We start from the raw sequence: 18,672 nt of genomic DNA, 5'->3' as shown, positions 1-18,672 counted from the left end.
CTCTCTAAGACACTGGACCTGCGGAGTGAGATGGGGCTTTGGTCTGCTCATGCACCTTGGTGATCAGTTGACCACTGCGCAGGGAGAAGGTGGAAGCTATGGGCTGCTGCAATAGTATTTAGGGGCTAATGCTAGAACATCCCACTTGAGCAGAGCCAGAGAGTGCTGGGGAAAAGAATATAAGGCCTCTTAGTCCCACTGTGGTTACTTGAAAGAGGGCTTGAATGCAAGATTGGTTTCACATCTGTTAGTTAGTATCACTGGCCCTACAGGCAGGCAGCCAGCATAGTTGTGGCACAAAGTCCTGGCTGGGGCCCCACACTATAGGAATGAAGGTAATAAAGATACACCATATGCTGTATACCCCAGCCACGCTTCACTAGAAGGTGAAAGTCCTGGACTGAGATATATGTAATTGCTGGGCAAACGGTTGGGAAAATATCGATCACCAAAACAAAATACGATGACTAGTGCCAGGCCCTGTTCTGCATCACAGATACTCACAATGTATTTGTGCGCGCCTCCTCCCCAGGCCACATTGGACTACCTCTGCAGAATGGGGAGCACATTTAATCGCCAATCTAAGTTGCCATTTGACCCCAGGCACGGCTGCAGAACGGTATCAGATGAACCATCACCAGTAGGGGCATTAGGCACTGCATTAGATCCAGGAGACAGAGACAATGACATGAAGTTAAAGACAATGCAGTAGGGCCTGCTCCTCAAAGACTTAAATGGAGGCACTCACATCCCAAATGGATTCAAGTACAAGGAAACTTGAAATATGTGATGGTTGACTAACAGATGCAGAAAAGAGGCTCTTATTTGTAAAGGACACAATTATGACAAAGGGACTACCTCTTCATATCATGGAAAAAGTCCTCCTTGTCATCAGTGTTTAAAATGAAGACCTAGAGGTGAGGGCTCAGAGAAATAAGATCCAGATCCTGGGTATCCCTGAATCAGCTAACACAGAATGAATGAAGGAATTTGGGGAGAGACTCCTGCTGAAAATGTTCGGGTCAAATGGCATCTTGTGTTTATTGGTAGAGGAGAGAGCGCATAGATCTAGGCCTCTGCCGGGTAGCTCTGCTGGTCCCATCATTGCCGAGCTATTGAACTTCAGAGACAGAAATACAGCACTTCATTTGGTCAGGGAGACATGGAATCTAACCTTTGAGGACTGACATCTCACTTTATCCTGAATTTACCATCACAGTACACAAAGACGGAAGGGTGGCGCAGTGTGAGTTATCCCCATATACTTTGCACACCTGAAAAATTGCTATCTTCATTGAAAGTGGCACACCATTTGCCATCTTGGGCTCTTGCTCTAATGATAAATGATGCTACCCAGTGCAATAGGGTCAAAGGGGACTGACACAGTGTAGAAAAGTGTCTCTTTTTGACATGGTTACCCCCCACTTTTTGCCTGGTACCTGATGTGATCTTGACTGAAAGTGCACTGGGTTCCTGCCAACCAGGTCCCCAGTTGCAGATCTCTTTCCCAAAACTGTACAATTGTTTCCCCAATTGACAAATCCTTTAGCACCCCCTACAAGTCTCTAGTAAATGGTACCTATGGTATCTAGGGCCTGAGGTGCTTAGGAGGGTCCCTAAATGCTGTAGCACATATTGTGACACCCTAACGTACCCCTCACTAAGCACATGATAGGCGTCTTTGCAGGTTACATGTCTTGGTGCAGACAAAAGTGAAAACACAACATGTATGTCTCTTCTATGTCTGTGTCAATTCTCAGACATAGTAAGTGACCAGGGAAGCCATTTTAATGCATGTGTGTGACAATGGTCAATACAAGTTCCCCAGCTACATGATGACTTCACTGACGATAGGGATGTTTGGTATCAACCGTCTCGTATTGATAAGCCTACATTGATTCAAGTGATGGATTTATCAGTACCAGCACCCAGAGGACACCTTAGAGTTGCCCCCTGAAAACCTATCAGCTTCTGGTGTGCTTGCTGACTGGTTTCGGCCAGCCACCCGAGACACTGTTCTGGTCCCCTAGGGTGAGAACCGTCTGCTCTCAGGAGACCCAGAACAAAAGCCAGTCTGGAAAGAGGGTATAACACCCTCTCCCTCAGGATGACCTTCTGATTAGCCTTCCTAAGGCAGCAAGCTTCAAAGGACTTCACCCTTAAAAATGTGAATCTAGGCTCCTGCACAGGAGAGGAAGCCAACCCCCTTGGCCAGAGCCCCTTGGCACCTGGGCTGGCAGTAAAGATTATCTAGTCAGGTAGGGGTGCAACCCTCAGGCTAGTACCACTCCTAAGGTGGACTAAGCTGAGGTGAACAAGATTTTTCAGAGGTAGCCATCTTTGAGGTGGCATACAAAGAAATTCTGGGACAGGGTTATGCACACTTCCCACAAGAAGTAGTCATATAGGGGGCAAAGTGACACCAAGGTCAGTAGCCCATTGTCTACTACCCTACACACGCCCAGCATCCCAAAATTCAGTATTTAGGTGAGCCCGAGAAGCAGAGAAGCAGATCCTGATGACCTAAGGAGCCCAAGGACCCCGAAGAGCTGTGAAAGCAGAAGAGGAGAAATGAAGCAGCTGACCTGGCACGCATCCTGCCTGCCTGTCTGTATCCCTCATCAAAATCTTCACCAAAGTCAACTCGTCCTGGAGCTGTGTCTCCAGAAACCCAGGAGGGCTGTCTGTCTTTGAAAAAGACTCAAAACCTCCCATGAACAGTGGATCTGTTCTCCAGCACACTCCAAAGAAGGTATTCTGAAGCCTCTGGAACTGCCAGGACCCGACACTTGAAGTCACCACTGCACCCGCTGTCTCCAACCCAAGTTAAAGTGGTCCACCGATGGCAACAAGGTTTGACAGCCCTCCAGAGTCCAAGTCCATCGTGGTTTCACCCCTCCTGGATTCCCCAACAATGCCTGCAGCCTCTCCACGCATCCTACCTCTATCGCGACCGCTCTGGTAGGAAAAAACGGACATCTGAAGACACCCCTGCAGCTATCGCCCCTGAGCAATGGAGAAGAGGACCAAAGGTGCCTTCTGTGCCCGAGCATCATGAGACCTGATCCCCGCTGTTGGTTGAGCCTGAATGGCTTCCTGGCCAGAACCTGCAGTCTCTTTTCGCAGTGACCGATCTCCAGTGAAACACATTGGGCACAATGCTGTTTTGCACTCTCTACCTGGCTGCCCCTGTACTGCTGGTGGTGTACTGATGATTTTGCCTTCGACCTTGTCCACCAATAACCTTAAATCCTGGAATTCCTATTTAAAAACATACTTTCCTGAACAATTTTTCTCTGATGCCTAATCATATATAAAGAAAATTGCTATTTTTATAAATTGGTGTGGATCTCCATCTTGAGTCTTGTGTCTCAACTATAGCACTTTGGGATTGAATAGCAAGCCCCTGTCCACTCACTTGGGAAGCCCTGGAACCTTAAAATGGAATAGATATACCACATAAAGGGCCAAATTCCTACACACATATCACAATAGTTCATTGCTCTGGCCCCAATACAGACAGCCCTAGATTTTAGAACACACTGCGAGGGAGGGTGCTGGCAGCTTTCCCTAGCTCGCTAATTTGGGGAGGAGAGCTCAAATGCACAATACATGATTCTATGGATTTCTCAGGAGCTGTGTCTGGGGGGATATCCCTGCCTCTCAGGCACCAATGGGCTATAAGGGGAACATGTGCTCCTAGACATCTGGAGAGAGTGAAACCCCAGATTCAGGAGGGAAGCTTTCAGCCTGCAGTACATAATACGGGATCTAAAAATGATTTTTGGCTTTTCATGCAGTCTGTGGGATTGTGGATTGGGGATGGGCACCACCTGGCACGCCCTCTATCTGATCATACCACAGTTCATTTATGTATATGGATCCCGGGGATGACAGCTGAAAGAGAGCAATGGAGTTCAAATTCCAAGACTCTTCTAGGTTATGGTCTTTGTGAACAATCAGCAGATGGTCATGTAGGAGTACTTTCCGATTAACCTGGGATCAGTGAGTGATATGTGCAAGATATGGGAATTCTTCATTGATATAACTAGAGGAGTATACATTGCTAAACATATCAAGGTTTTATAAACACTTCAAGCACACCTGACTCGACTGGAAGTTGAGTTGAACGCTCTACCGGGTTCCCCTAAAAGCAGCCAATCTCAAACAGGTCCAGGTGCATAAAAGAGATAAACTCAAAGGGTACTCTGAGATAGCAGGGAATAAGTCAGGCTTTGTGGAAATTTGGAAGATATCAAGTATTTGGGGAAGGAGAGCACTCGGGAAGCTCGCAGTCCACCATTGTTAGAAATGGGGTTTCTGGTTGGCTAGGGAATACACCTAAGCCAGGCAGAACCCATCACTCAGGGCAAGGGAGCTATACACCTAAGATAACCCCTGCTCACCCCCTTGGTAGCTTGGCACAAACAGCCAGATTTATCCCAGAGGCAATGTGTAAAGTGGTTGCACAACACACCAAACACACGTGACACAATAAGTAAACCACAAAGGAAACACAACAAAAAGTTATATAAAAATAAACTGTATTACAAAAACATCATGAGACCAAAAATGACATATATCAGTGATACCCTGGTACACAAGCAGTTGTCAGAACATCACACAGGTTACAAGTACTCTGCAGAAGCAAGCAGTAATCAGGTAAACATATAGGTCATTGGTATTCTGCAACACCAGCAGTAGTCAGGTTGTCATTATTACCAAAAATGCACAGATCAGCATAAACATAACATCAGAGCTGCCAAGACATCATCAGGACTTGCAAATATGAGATAAACATTTCCCAGTGGCATAAGTCATAAAACCATATCACCAACATGGGTGCACATAAAATGAAACATTTGCATCTGGCACACATCAGGACAAATGTCAGAATAACCACATCCGAAATGCCAAGACATCATCATGGATGTAATAAGGGAATACATTTCCACCTGGCATAAGCACACTCCACCCCCCCAAGGCTTGTAGTGTAGTGCAGACCTTGATATGCTTGTTATCGCAGTAGGGCGCAACACCTAACAAAATATCCCAGGTCAGCACATATGGGACAAAGGCACCTGAGGGCATGAGCACGATAGGGAGATCTTGAGGGTGAGGCAATCATTCGGTATACATTCAACAGGGTGGTTACAGTGTCTGATACTGCTACAGAGGGGAACCCTCCTCTGGGCCCTTGCAAAGGAGGAAGGTGCCAGGCAGCCGTCCTCTACCTGGGATGCAAAAACCCTTGCACTCCTAGCAGGGGACCTGGGGCCTTGCATGGCTGTGGCAATGGGGCAGGAGCTTCCCTCTGGATGGACAGCGCACCCGTCAGGAGTGAGATCTCGAGCGCACACTACCTAAAGAAGCTGTCAGGCCTGCCGCTCTTGGTCCCTCCGAGTCAGCCAAGACCAAGAGATGCGGGCTTCCCTCTGTCTGCTACAGAGTTGGGGCTCTGGTAGGGAGCTCCTCGACGGGCGATGCTTCTGCTCCCCATTCTCAAAGACAAATGCAGCTTCTCTGAGCAGCCACGGAGTACACGTTTCAGGCTGGAAGCAGCCTGTCATGCCGCGCTTGGTCCCTGCAAGCTGGCAAAGGGGAAACAAGGCTGACTTCCATCTCTCATTGGTGGAGGGGGGCCAAATGAGGGTGTATTCCAACGACAGCAGGAGCCGTGGCTCACCACAATGAGTTGGAGCCGCGAAAGGATATGAGGAAAGTGTTAGCCACGTGCTAGTTCCAGGTTGAGAGAAGCGCCCCTCACACGCTGGACCAGTTATGGTGAAGGTGAGCGCTCTCCATGCGCTAATGTTGAAAAAAATGCCAGGAAGTAGGACACAGTGTTCTCCACGTGCTGGGCTCCTGGGGGCACTAGAGGGGACCCAATGGGGTAGGCAGGCAAGCACACAAGAAGAGATTGAGGTGACGGTTCCTCCAAGTGATCTCACTGAACCTTGGCAGTCTAGATTCAGAGGAAAGGCTGGCAGCAGGGCAACATACAGAAACACAATCCAAATGAGTCCTTTAAGCCACCCAGTAACCACCAGGCAGCAGGGCAACTAAGGAATACAGTCCAGGTGAGTCCTTTGTGCAGTCATGCAGTCCCTCCGGCAGTCCCAAGTCCAAAAGTGCTCTCCCATTGTGGGTAAAATCCCCTGTACTTATACTAATTTTGTGCAGTATCCACAAAAGGGGGAGAATGGGTTCCAACCAGAACTAACCAGTTCCAGGACTGCCCTCTTTCTCCTCCAGCATTTGCTCTAGACATCACAGTGGGGTAAATGAGCCCTTTGTGTGAGGCCAGGGACAGTCTTTACAAATGCAGGTGTTCCCCGCCTCTACCTCTCCCAGCCCAGGAAGACTATTCAGTATGTAGATGCAATCTTGCAACACCTCGACCCTTCCTGTGTGCAGGCTGTCTGAAAAGATTGCACAAAACCCAGCTGTCACTCTGCCCTAGACGTGTATTGGACTCAAGCTGCAAAACAGTCATAAGCATAGAGAAATGCCCACTTTTTCAAAAGTGGCATTTCTATAATGGTAATAACAAATCCACCTACACCAGCAGGCAGCATTTCTCACTACCAATACAACCATACCAAACATGCCTACGCTACCCCACAAAGATGACATAATACCACTTATACATATGTTAGCGCATTTCTGATGCAATCCTATGAGAGAGGCAGCACTCACAGTAGTGAGAAACCAAATAGGATGTTTGTCACTACTAGGACATGTAGTACATAAAAACATATATCCTACCTTTTACATACACAGCACCCTACCCATGGGGCTAATTAGGGCCTACCTTTGAGGTAACATGTGTAGTAAAATTGGAGTTCCAGGCCTGGCTAGTGCATTTAGATTCCTGGTCCCTGTGCCCGCAGGCTCTGCAGTAGCAGGCCTGAGACAGGTTTGAAATACTACTTCTGTGGGTGGCTGCGCTGTAGGTCTACTGGTAGCATTTAATGTACAGTCCCTTGGCATGGAGATACCACTATAAAAAGGACTTATAGGTAAATTAAATGTGCTAATCAGGTGTAAGCCAATCATACCAAGTTTAGAAGGGAGAGCACATGCACTCTAGCACCAATCAGTAGTGGTAAAGTGCTCAAAGTCCTAGAGCCAACAAAAAGAGGTCAGAAAAATAGAAGGAGGAAGGCAAAAAGTTTGGGGATGACCGTGTAAAAGGGGCCCGGTCCAACACCCATGATTAAACATCCCTGGGCTGCCTACAACATTACTCATATTGCAGATGGCACAAGCACAACCCACAAGGATACACTCCAGATCCTGCAAAACATTTAGCTCTTATTGCTCTAAACTATATATCTTTAAAGGATCTGTCCTGCCATAGCCAAATATCTTAAAGACACAATTAAAGAATAAGTGATGCACAATGTCAGTTTTGTAGCTCAGCCCTTTACTAATGATTAGAGTCGCTTGTGCAGCATACACTCCCTGAAATAAGGCAAGGCTTTATTGGAACCTCATTAAAGCCAGGGAAAATTGCACAGAATTTTGAATCACATTTGTTATACCTGTCACCCTTTGGGTGGCCTCCCCCCAAACATTTTGCCTTCCTCCTCCATGTGTGCTAAACTTCTTTTTGCTGTCCTTAGGACTCTGCACAATTTACTACTGCTAACCAGTACTATAGTGCATGTGCTCATACCTTAAAAGATGGTCAGACTATCTTACCCCCAATTGGCATATTTAATTTATTTTATTTTAAAGTGTGTAGCAAAGTGGCACTATATGTGTCAAGGTCCTCTAAAGTAAATGCTACTAGTGGTCCTGAAGTACTGACTGTGCCACCCACTTAAGTAGCCTTTTAAGCATGTCTCAGACCTGCCATTTCAGCCTCTGTGTGTGCTGTTTTAAACTGTCCTTTTGACCTGGCAAAATAAACGTCTTGTCAGGCCAAAACTTTGTTTTTTAATACATGTAGGTCACCCCAAGCATAGGCCCTAGAAGGCCCAGGTGGCAAGGTGCAGTGTATTTAAAAGTAGGACATGTACTTTTAAGTTTTATATGTCCCAGTTGTGAAAAACCCTTGAATTCGTTTTTCACTGCTGCAAGGTCTGCCTCTCCTCTAGGATAACATTGCATTTACCTTATTGCATTTAATAAACTGTAATTTCCAAATGTGAACAGATAACCAGTTACTGCTTGGTATCTTTGGAATTGTAATTAGGGTGAAGTTGTATTTTTGGTTACAATTTTGAAAATGACTTTTGGAAAGCTGGCAAGTTCTTGCCTTAGCTATTTAGGGCTGAATTTAGGGAAGATTGGTGCTGCATCTAATGCAGAGCCACTTTTGTTGCGCACCCCTGCGCCCGCCTATCGCCACATGTGTGCACTCCATTTAAAATACTCTGAAGCACACAATGTTCATGGAGGAATCATTTGCATACAAATATTTCAGCGATATTAAATACTATTAATGTTGTACTTAACCATAGACCAAATTCCATATACGAATAGACCTTCAAACAGTGTGTAATTCGTTTCTGGAAAAATTAAGATTTTTTATATATTCACTAATAATATATTCAGCAATATAGCAAATCAACAAAGATAATTTTTAGTGTTTTTATACAAATGCACTGGTGACCCCTCTAGTCCACAATCACTTTACATCCAAGGGACAGAAGGAGAGCACCAACCCTCATGACTCGCCAATCACAAAAGGTTTAAGTCCTATATGCAGTCTTTCAAACAATCAGAAATCACTCCTAATGGACTCCAGCAGCTCATGCAAAGAATTGCATCCTGGAGAGTATAAGGTCGACTTTTCGGTCTCCCAAGGCTCAAACTGTGTATGAGACCATACTCAGGACAATGTGTAAAAGTGGATAAACTCACAATAATTGTTGCTCTACAACACAATAAATAACCCACATTATTAAAACGCTAAACAACACTAAAAGGCAGCAGAAAACCAAACCATGTAGACATTAAACAACGTGGGGCTGAGGGAGGATCCCTGGGGCACTCCGCAGGTTGTGGGGTCTGCGAGGAAGGGGGCGAGTGTCACTTGTTGAGTTCTGATGAAGAACTGGGTTCCTGTAGCTGACCCACGCTCCACCGCAGTCGACCTGAACTTGTGATTTTCTCCCAGTCTAGCGTGTCCAGAAATCCATTGGTGGCACTTTGTAAGCTACCAAAGGGTTGAGCACAGGTTAATATAGGGTTGCTTGTGACTTCACCCTGACAAGGATTATGGTTCCTGCTTGAGTAGGGTTTCACCCCCTCAACCAGTAACCCACTTTCTTCACCTAAATTCAGTTGTTTGACTATCTGGGCATGTTTAACACCAACACCATGGATCTAGGGCCTTAAATTGCACCACTCAGGGGGTTAGGACTCACTCAGGCTGGGTCCAGGCACATGTATGAGATGGTTGAAGCCTTTTCCGTCTCTGAGGCTTTAATCAGAAGGCCAGCCAAGTAGCCATTAGAGTTGCTCTGGTAGTCCTTGTGTCAAGCAGTAGAAGAGGACTCAGTCAGCAGGGTGGGCTGCTAAGGGTTCAAGACAGGATCCAGGCAGGAAAGCAGTCCTTCTGGGTGCATCAAAGCAGTCTTGTGGAGTACACAGCAGGCCACAGCAACAGGCAGTCCTCTCAGAGGCCTTCTGCAGGTCTAGAAACTAAACTGAAGAGTGGGTCTGAGGGTCCTATGTTTATACTTAGTATCATCATTGGAGGAGGGTACATTTCTAAAGAATTCCCTTTGAAGTACTTGAAGTTTTCTGCTTCCACTGCACTGGCTTCTGGCTTTCTGCATGAACAATGCAGGGGTGACAAAACCTTTGTGTGAAAGGAGAGAACAGCCTATTCAGCAGTAAGCTGGGCTATGCCCAGCTCTGCCCTTCCATCCTGCCAGTTGATGGCCCATCCACACATCTAATTCCCCTATTATGTGGATGCCTGGGAAGAATAAACAACATTTAAATGCCAACTACGCCAAGTCATGTCACCCAATAACATGCTGTAGGCACCAAATAGAGCAGGAAATCTTTCTAAATATGGCATTTTCAAAATTGTAACTTAAAATATGACTTTACCATCACACTGTGTTTTGAATTACAATTTCTCAGACACCAAACACAAAATGTTCACCTGTCCTGAATCAAAAATTATCATTTATTAAATGTAATAAAGCAATCCAATGTTGCCCTGTGGGATTGGTAGGCCTCATAGTAGCTAAAAAAGAATTTAGGACTTTTTCACTACAAGGATATGAAAAACTTAAACATACATGTCAACCTTTTAATTACAATGATTAGCCGAATAGCCAGGTCTTCAGGGACTACTAAGGTAGCGGCACAATAAGTCCTGCAGACCCAGTAGTAGCATTTAATTCACAGGCCATGGTAATATGAAATATCATAGTCTTACAAGTAAATTAAATGTGCCAGATGTAAGGCAATTTTACCATGTTTAAGGGAGAAAGCACTAGCACTTTAGCAACAAAAATGAATTTCAGCAAAACTTGGAGGGTAAGGGCAAAATGTTTGGGGGAGGACCACCCTAAGGCTGACAGGTCTAATGCCTACTTGTCACTCTCTGTGTCTTAATTGTCCTCATTATCTTTAATATATGCCTCTTTTCCTTTTTACTTCTCATTTTTCTTCTATTTATATTCCTAGGTCTCTATTTATTAAGGCGGTAAGGTCCGCTCCGCAGGCGGTGTTGGCTCAGCTTTGTCTGCTCCTTGCTCCGCTTGGAACACTGAGTTCAGCAAAAACTCTGTCATCTGCCACATGGCAGAGTTTATTACTGCCCGGTGTCCACCACTTTTCTTTGGGAGAAATTTTTAACATTTGCATGTTCAGCCCGTCCTTGTTGTTTGGAGTTGAGGAGGATCAGTTGGTATTTTCATTGGTGGGTGGGCTTGCTTTTGTTTCTCCTGCTTCCTGTCACTGTGTCACATACCGAAAGGAAGAAGGAATAATGAAGAGAGGAGAGACAGCAGAGTCGTGAGCCGAAGCCCATGACAAGGAGAGCTTCAGGAGTGAACGCTGGGGAGAGAACAGAGAATCAGCATGCGGGCAGTCTCTAGCATAACATTCTCTAAAATGAGAAACTGTCTCAGTGAGTTTAAATTGGATTTTCTTTTATCAAAACCATGCTTGACATTGCTGCCATTATGGCATTTCCTTGTTTTGTGCACGGACAGAACTAATACAGAACGGCATTGCGGGAACAATGCAAACTACTTTAATGTATTCAATGAATAGATGGGTAGAGCATGAGAATCAGTAGTCCAAGGTGATCGTAAAGAGACAACATGTTGCACATTTAAGGTTTAACATACTTGATTTACACAAAGAAATGGTAGAACTGACCCCTGGCGGAGCGACCTCCCCCAACCACAATGTGAAAACAAGTCGGGGAAGAGCCAAAAGGGCACGTGAAATGGTAGTCATCTCACTGGCAGTAGGTGGTGCTTGTGATGACACAGAAAAGAAGGACTAACAAATATTCATATATCATATAATCAAAATCGTATAAGGTAGTGTGATTTTAGCAAAGAAAAATAATGTACGTGGGAAATTGTGCCCACGGGGTAGTTCGCCATTATTATAAACAAGCTTAATTAATCATGAAGAATTTACAAATGTAGTAATCCGTCATAATTGCAAATGTATTCTATGATTTTCTTGTTGAAACTGTTTTATGCTTAACTTAAATTTAGCAGAGGCTTTGGCCTAGTTGTCTGGTCTCAAATTTAACTGTGTGGTTTTCACTTTTATTAACAAAGACATATTCTTTTACTTTAAGGTTGTATTTTTCCATTAGAAATGACCAATACACTTATCTCAAGGTTTCGTGCTAGGCTAGTTTCATCCCTTTTGAAGCAAGGTCAGTTTCTGCAGGTGCGGACAATAAAAGGACTGATACCGAAATAATTGGCAAACTTTGTTGCAACTTGTGTTCCAAGGCTCCAAGGACACCTTATGCAAAAATGAGTACTAGGGGAAAGACACTATTCATTGGTCAAATTGAAGCCACCCTATGAAACCTCCAATGGAAGACCCTGAAGAATTTGGAGTGTTTCTTACTTAAACCCACCGGACAAAGAGAAGTCAGCCATTTTCTTTGATGCCATTTTGAAGCAAGATTCAAGAAGCCATTTTGGAACGAGCCCTTTGATACTTTTTCTCTGTCGCAGAGAAAGAGACTTTAAAGAATTCTCACCCTAGAGACTTTAACTTTAATTTAGCCCCGTCTTGCCCATGCAGTCACTTTGCCCCGTTCTCCTTGCTGCAGCAAGGAAACTTGCTTTAACTCTGCCCCCTTTTGAAATCTGCCCCATGCTGATCGAACCGATACCTGAAGGACGAAGACTTTTCTTGAATGCTGATTGTATTTGGTAAATATGAAAGGATAATTGTATTATGCATTGTGTTTTCCTTCCTAGGTACCAACTGCTTATTTTGATAGGGCCCAAGCTAGAAGTTTTCTAAATTTGTGTTGACTAAATTTGTTTTGCATGAAGCCCCACATGCCAATGCTAATTAGAGGCTAGTCGAGGTATTCATCTGATGCATCATGCTAAATTGAAATCTTGTTATGCTGACCAATGTATATATGAAATTAGTCAAATTCAATTGCTTATATTAGTGATTTGCATTGCTATAACCGAGTGCATTATAATCCAGATATTGCGTAGATTGAGTTTCTTTCGCCGCTATGGACAGCTAGTAATGTTTGTATACATATATCATTTGATTTTGAGACTTATATACATTGTGTTATCTTTGTTAATACTGTATAGGGAAATAAACTCATTAACTTTTAATAAACTGGTGTGGTTATTCATGACTGAAAGGTCATGGTGTGACAATTACTGATTGTTATTGATTTTTAATGTATTGATTGATTACTAATTGATTATTGGTTGTTGATTATAATTAGTTATCGATGATCGATTTGAGCGATCCGACTATTCTTGGATGAGGAGAGCCCAACTAGGTTGAAAGGTCCACTGACCTCCAGCGTGTCCAAGTACAAGTAATTTATAAGGACTGGACGCGCTATCAGTAGATGGTAGCAGAGGATGGTAACGCCCTTTGGGACCCCATCCGAACAATAGACGGAGTAAAGTTAGAATTTTCTTTGATAAAACAAGTTGGAGAGATGATGATGCCCTAAATCCCCAATGACTTTCCCAGAATCTCAGAGCTTGCGAATGGAGGAAATGGAGGTGTGAGAATGTTTTTGGTGTTTCTAGTGACGGTATGAATGAAGTTAGGGTTTCGCGCTTGCACAGTTTATGCCGCAGATGAATTGTGAAGTTTGTGAGGATTTTAGGGGATTACGAACTCCAATAAAATTTTTAGAGGAGTGATACTCCAAAGTGTGAGAGTAGGTAAGTCGTCGAACTTCATATGTGTGTAGCGCTTTGTGCAGGAAAATTGTCCACGTGGTAGTTGATGTTGAGACGGGCCCTGCGAGGTCAAGAGACTCTGGAGTATGTTGAAAAGTGTATGAGACACTTGATTGATGTTGTAATCTGTTCAGTTTTAATAGGTTGATCGGGCGTGGTCAACGAGTCAGTATGAATATTGAGGAATGAAAGAAAATGTTTGACTTTGAGATTTGACGAATTCTAAGGCGCGCTAGAATAGTTCATTGATCAGTTGAGAGTAAAATTTGCGAGTCAAATTTTGCTTGCAAAAGTGGGAAACCGAGAAAGATGGAATAACTGCTGTGGCTAGTGAAAAATCCCTAAGGTTTCTGAAGCGATTGTATTACCCTTCCTGTAGTAAACCGGCAGATTTGTTTTCTTCTTTTGGTTAGTGCTCGCTATATATTGCAGAAATTAGTTTTGAGTGAAGCTGAATGAAGGAGGACAAGCCACGGGACTTTGTCAGCCACAGTGTGTGACGTCACTAGGAGCCGTGCTGGGATAGGTTGGTCGGTTAGAAGGGTCGCGCATGGATTGGACACAGTCCGTGAAGCGCGATTGGTGGGGAAAGGCAAGCGAAGAGTATTCCGGGAATTAAAGTCACTTATTGATTACATTTTTTAAGAGAAAATAAAAGACGGAAGGATTACATTTTTCAAAGCATTTAAGAGTGTCATGAGGGGAGATGTATATATTAAAGCAAGTGTAGGAGAAGAAACACCGCCTGAGGGTACACCAGCTTACATCGTGATTGAAGAAAAGGGTGTCGCACCATGTCTTTGGCTAAAGCAATGGTGCAAATTAACAGAAAAGCATGGAAGTGTAGCATTCCCTATCCATAGGTCGTTTAATTTGAGAGTTTTGGAGAATCTAAGATGCGCACTATACGATATGAAAGTACCACCAAGACCAGCACAATTTGAAGTATTAGCAATTTGGGAGCTAATGGCTAGAAACCAACAACAAAATAAATTTGAGACAAGAGTGAGAAAAGTAGAAAAGGCACTAGCAGATGCTAGATGGGATAGTACTCAAAACATTTGGAGATCAGACGTATTGCATGGAATTAAACTATTTCCAGCAATTACTGACGAAGCAGAGACGGAAGGAAGGAAAGCTACCTATAAAACAAACAGGAGTCAGTCCAGAGATAGAGAAAATAACAGAAATTCGAAAAGGTCAGACGAGTCAGACGATGAGGAGTTCATTATGCAATTGCTAAATGACCGCCCGCCACCATATATGGAAAACGAAAATGGCCCAAGCACCAGTACTGCCCCTCCAGAACCAATACAGGGTAATGTAACACCGAATTTGAGAATATCACAGAGGCAAAGCAGTTCCGATATGCCTTTTACACCACAAATACCACAAGTTCAGAGGATATATCCTGACGTGCCTAAATTGAAACATGTCAATGATTATCAGCCGCAGGTTCAAAGGCGCTGTTGTGATGAGCATAATCTGGAAATGACTTCTAGTTTAATGGCGCAGGGAGGACAGAATTACCAAAGACCGACATTGATTCAAGCCGAATCAACACAAATGTTGATGCCTCAAAAGCAGATGCAAGAAGTGCTGAGGTACACTCAAATAGCAGAAAACCAGTTAGATATGCCAGCCATGATGAACCATAATGTGGGAATTAACATGCCACAGAATTCGGGGAACAGACAGAATCCAGATGCAATATCTCTGCCTATCACTGTAGGTCCGCCAGTACCATTGTATATACAGGCAGTATGCGACCAAGGGGTAATGACACAAAATGAGACAAGGAGAAGATGCATAGAAAATACTCCAGGAACAACTCCGGTAGGAACACTGCCAAATAGATCTGGGTCTTTGTTGGAATTTAGTCCAATTCTAGCTTGTGCTCCATCAACTTTGGTAAGGTCAGGTCCACCACTAATAGTACCGCTAACTTCAAAAACAGAAATGTTACAGAAACCATCAGTAGCAGTAGATGTAAGTGCCACATTAATGGGACTGAACGCACAACAGTTAACACAATGGTTGAATAGCCTGAACGCCCCACAGAGTACACCCAGCGGGAAGGGAGAAGAGTATTTGAATAAAATAAGGTTGGGCATGGAAGCAGATGAACTAGTCGAGGGAACGATGGGTCGGAACGGGTTAGAATCATACACCGAAGAAGAGCTGAGATACATTTGCCCTAGAATTACAAGAGAAGTAAGCAGAATACATAAGAAGTTACAAGAAATTGCAGACAGAAACAAGATCGATATAGGTAAGACCAAACACTTGAGCAGAAGTTACAGGCTACACTTTGAGACAAAAGATTTTGAACACATGAGATCTGCAGGGATGAAAACACACCTTAAAGAGATACTGCAGAGCGCGCAGGTCTGGAGATGTTTAGACAAATGGGAGAGCAGGTAGGTTTGGTTAAGAAAAAGGACAAGAAGAAAGAAAGTACCCTAGACCGGAATGAGAAAGTACAACAGAATGATGATCTGATAACCATGCTATCAATGAGAGAAACGGCAGGGGGAAAGCTTGTTCATGTACCGTGGCATAGGTGTGATATTCAGTCCTTTATGGATGATTTCCCCAAATTGAGAGAGAAACCGATCTATTGGTATCAACAAACAGATAGGTTTGTGAAACTCGCAAAATGTCTTTGGGAAGACCTGAATACCTTGTTCGAAATCGGGGTTGCAGCAGATTTGTGGGAAGTTTGTAAAAGGGCTGTAGGTTGGCCAACAAGTGAACCAGAAAGAGACAGAGACACAGGTGCACCATTGCCTACGGTAATGAGTTTGTACCATAAGGTGATTGAGCATTTGAAAACAAAGGTTGCGTCGAAAAATGTGGATTGGCAGAGAATTGACAGAACAGCACAAGAAGTTAAAGAGTCGATACATGCATACTATGAGAGATTGTTGAAAGCATTTAAAAATTACAGTGGCACGGAAACGATTGAGGAAAAGGACATGCTCCACTTTGTGTTCAGATTTGTGGAAGGATTGAGACCCAAAATCAGCCAGATGATTAAAATGCATTTGATTTGTTGGCAGTCAAAATCGATCGATGAGGTGTTGAATTATGCAAAATACTGCAGTGATGAGATTGAGACAAAGCAGAAAAGGTTGAAGGAAAAGGTGATGGTGGTGCAGCTTAGAGCAGCTCAGACAGGTTTGCAAGGTTTGCAAGGTTTCCAACAACAGTTGCCGCAGCTGCAACAGCAGGGAAATGCTATGTTTCAGCCACAGATGAGAGGCAGAGGCCGAGGAGGGTTTGTGAATAATGGTCCTGATTTGAATACTGTCATGGTTCCAAATGGTATACAGGCAATGAAGAAGGTGATGCCATGTTACCCGTGCGGAATCGTCGGGCATTGGAAACGGGAGTGCCCAATGTTGGTGCAGGAAAGTGTAGCTCAGCAAAATAATGATGTCAATTCATTTCAGAATATGAGAGGACCGAAAATGAGAGGTCCAAATACACATTTTCAAAATAATGTGAATCAGATGCAGGGTCTACAACCCATACAACCACAGCAGGTGCAAATGCCCCGTGTACAAATGGCGCAGTTGCAGCCAATGCAACAGCAGTTTCCCATGGTACCTAATCAGCAAATGAAAATACCCTTAGCACCAATGAATCAGCAACAAGTAATGCTTCCTCAACAGGTCACGGGTCAAGGAGTGAATCAAAATGATACAGTACACCAATTCCCGTTACACAGTGAGAATGGAATAAACAATGTGTGGTAGAGTGAAAGTTCAGATGAGGAGGGAAATTGTGTGCTTGCAGCATCTTTGGAAGTTGATCAAAAGGGACCATATGTGGAAGGACGAGTTATGGGTCATAGTGTTTCGTTCTTGGTTGACACCGGAGCTACACGCTCTACAGTCAGGACTATCGAAGTGCCAAATTTGCCACTTTCTGGGAAAACAGTTCAAGTAGTGGGAGTAGCAAATAGGTATCTGACAAACTCAATTACAGATCCAGTGCAAGTCAGAATCGGTAACTATCAAGGGTCACATAAATTTGTGGTATGTGACTCAAGCCCGATCTCACTATTACGGAGAGATTTATTGTGCAAATTGGGATGCTCGATTATGTGCTCGAATGATGGAATTAAAATTCAGACAAACAGTGATGGGGAAGAAGAGGGCAGTTTAGGAGGGGACGAAGTGGAGACTGTTGATGAAGAGTATCCCCTGATTACTCTCTATCCAATGCTCACTGAAGCAGATATTCCTGCAGAATTACAGGAAACAGTTGGAAAGGAAGTGTGGGACATGACAGGGGAAGAAGTAGGCTTGGTTAAAGGAGCAGAACCAGTGATAGTGACTGTAAAACCCAATGCAAATTTTCCTCAGACTCCACAATACCATATGTCACAAGACACTCTCATAAAAGTCGCCCAACTCATTGATGAGTTTGTGAAACAGGGAATACTGAAAGAAGTACTAAGTAGTCCATGTAATTCACCAATCATGGGATTAATAAAACCTTGTGGAAAGGTCCGAGTTGTTCAAGATTTGAGAAAAATAAATGACATAATAGTCAAATGTTGCCCCGTGGTACCAAATCCAGCTGTGATAATGTTTAAAATTCCCTGTGATGCAGAGTGGTTCTCAGTCATCGACTTGTCACAAGTATTCTTTTCTGTGCCTCTTCGTGAGGACAGCCAATTTCTCTTTTGCTTCAAATTCCTGGACAGAGTCTACAGTTGGTGTCAAATTCCCCAAGGGTTTTCAGAGTCACCATCGATTTTCAATCAGATCCTAAAGAAAGATTTGGAATCATTAGAATTACCTTTTGAATCAACCTTGGTACAGTACATTGACGATTTGCTGATCGCATCCAAGACAGAAAATGACTGTACGGTTGACACTATTGCCCTATTGAACAATTTGGGAAGGAATGGACACAAAGTGTCCCCTTCAAAATTACAATTTTGCCAGAAGAAAGTGAAATATCTGGGCCACCAAATAGAGAAAGGGTCGAGAAGAATAATGAAAGAAAGAATAACAAGTGTACTTCAAATGAGTCCACCCAAAACGAGGAGGGATGTGAGAATATTTTGGTGAATGGTGAGCTATTGTCGCCAATGGATTCCCAATTTCTCGGCTCTAGCCAAGCCTTTGCTGAAACTGACCCAGAAAGATGCGTTGGATGAAATAGTGTTGAAAAGAGATGAAATGGATGCTTTTATTGAATTAAAGGAATGCATGTGCATTGCTCCAGCTTTAGGTATGCCTGATTACACAAA

Source organism: Pleurodeles waltl, chromosome 4_1 (genome assembly GCF_031143425.1).
Source record: "Pleurodeles waltl isolate 20211129_DDA chromosome 4_1, aPleWal1.hap1.20221129, whole genome shotgun sequence".
In the NCBI taxonomy this organism is placed as follows: domain Eukaryota; kingdom Metazoa; phylum Chordata; class Amphibia; order Caudata; family Salamandridae; genus Pleurodeles; species Pleurodeles waltl.
The sequence above is the reverse complement of the archived record's forward strand: the minus strand, read 5'-3'. Positions refer to the sequence as shown.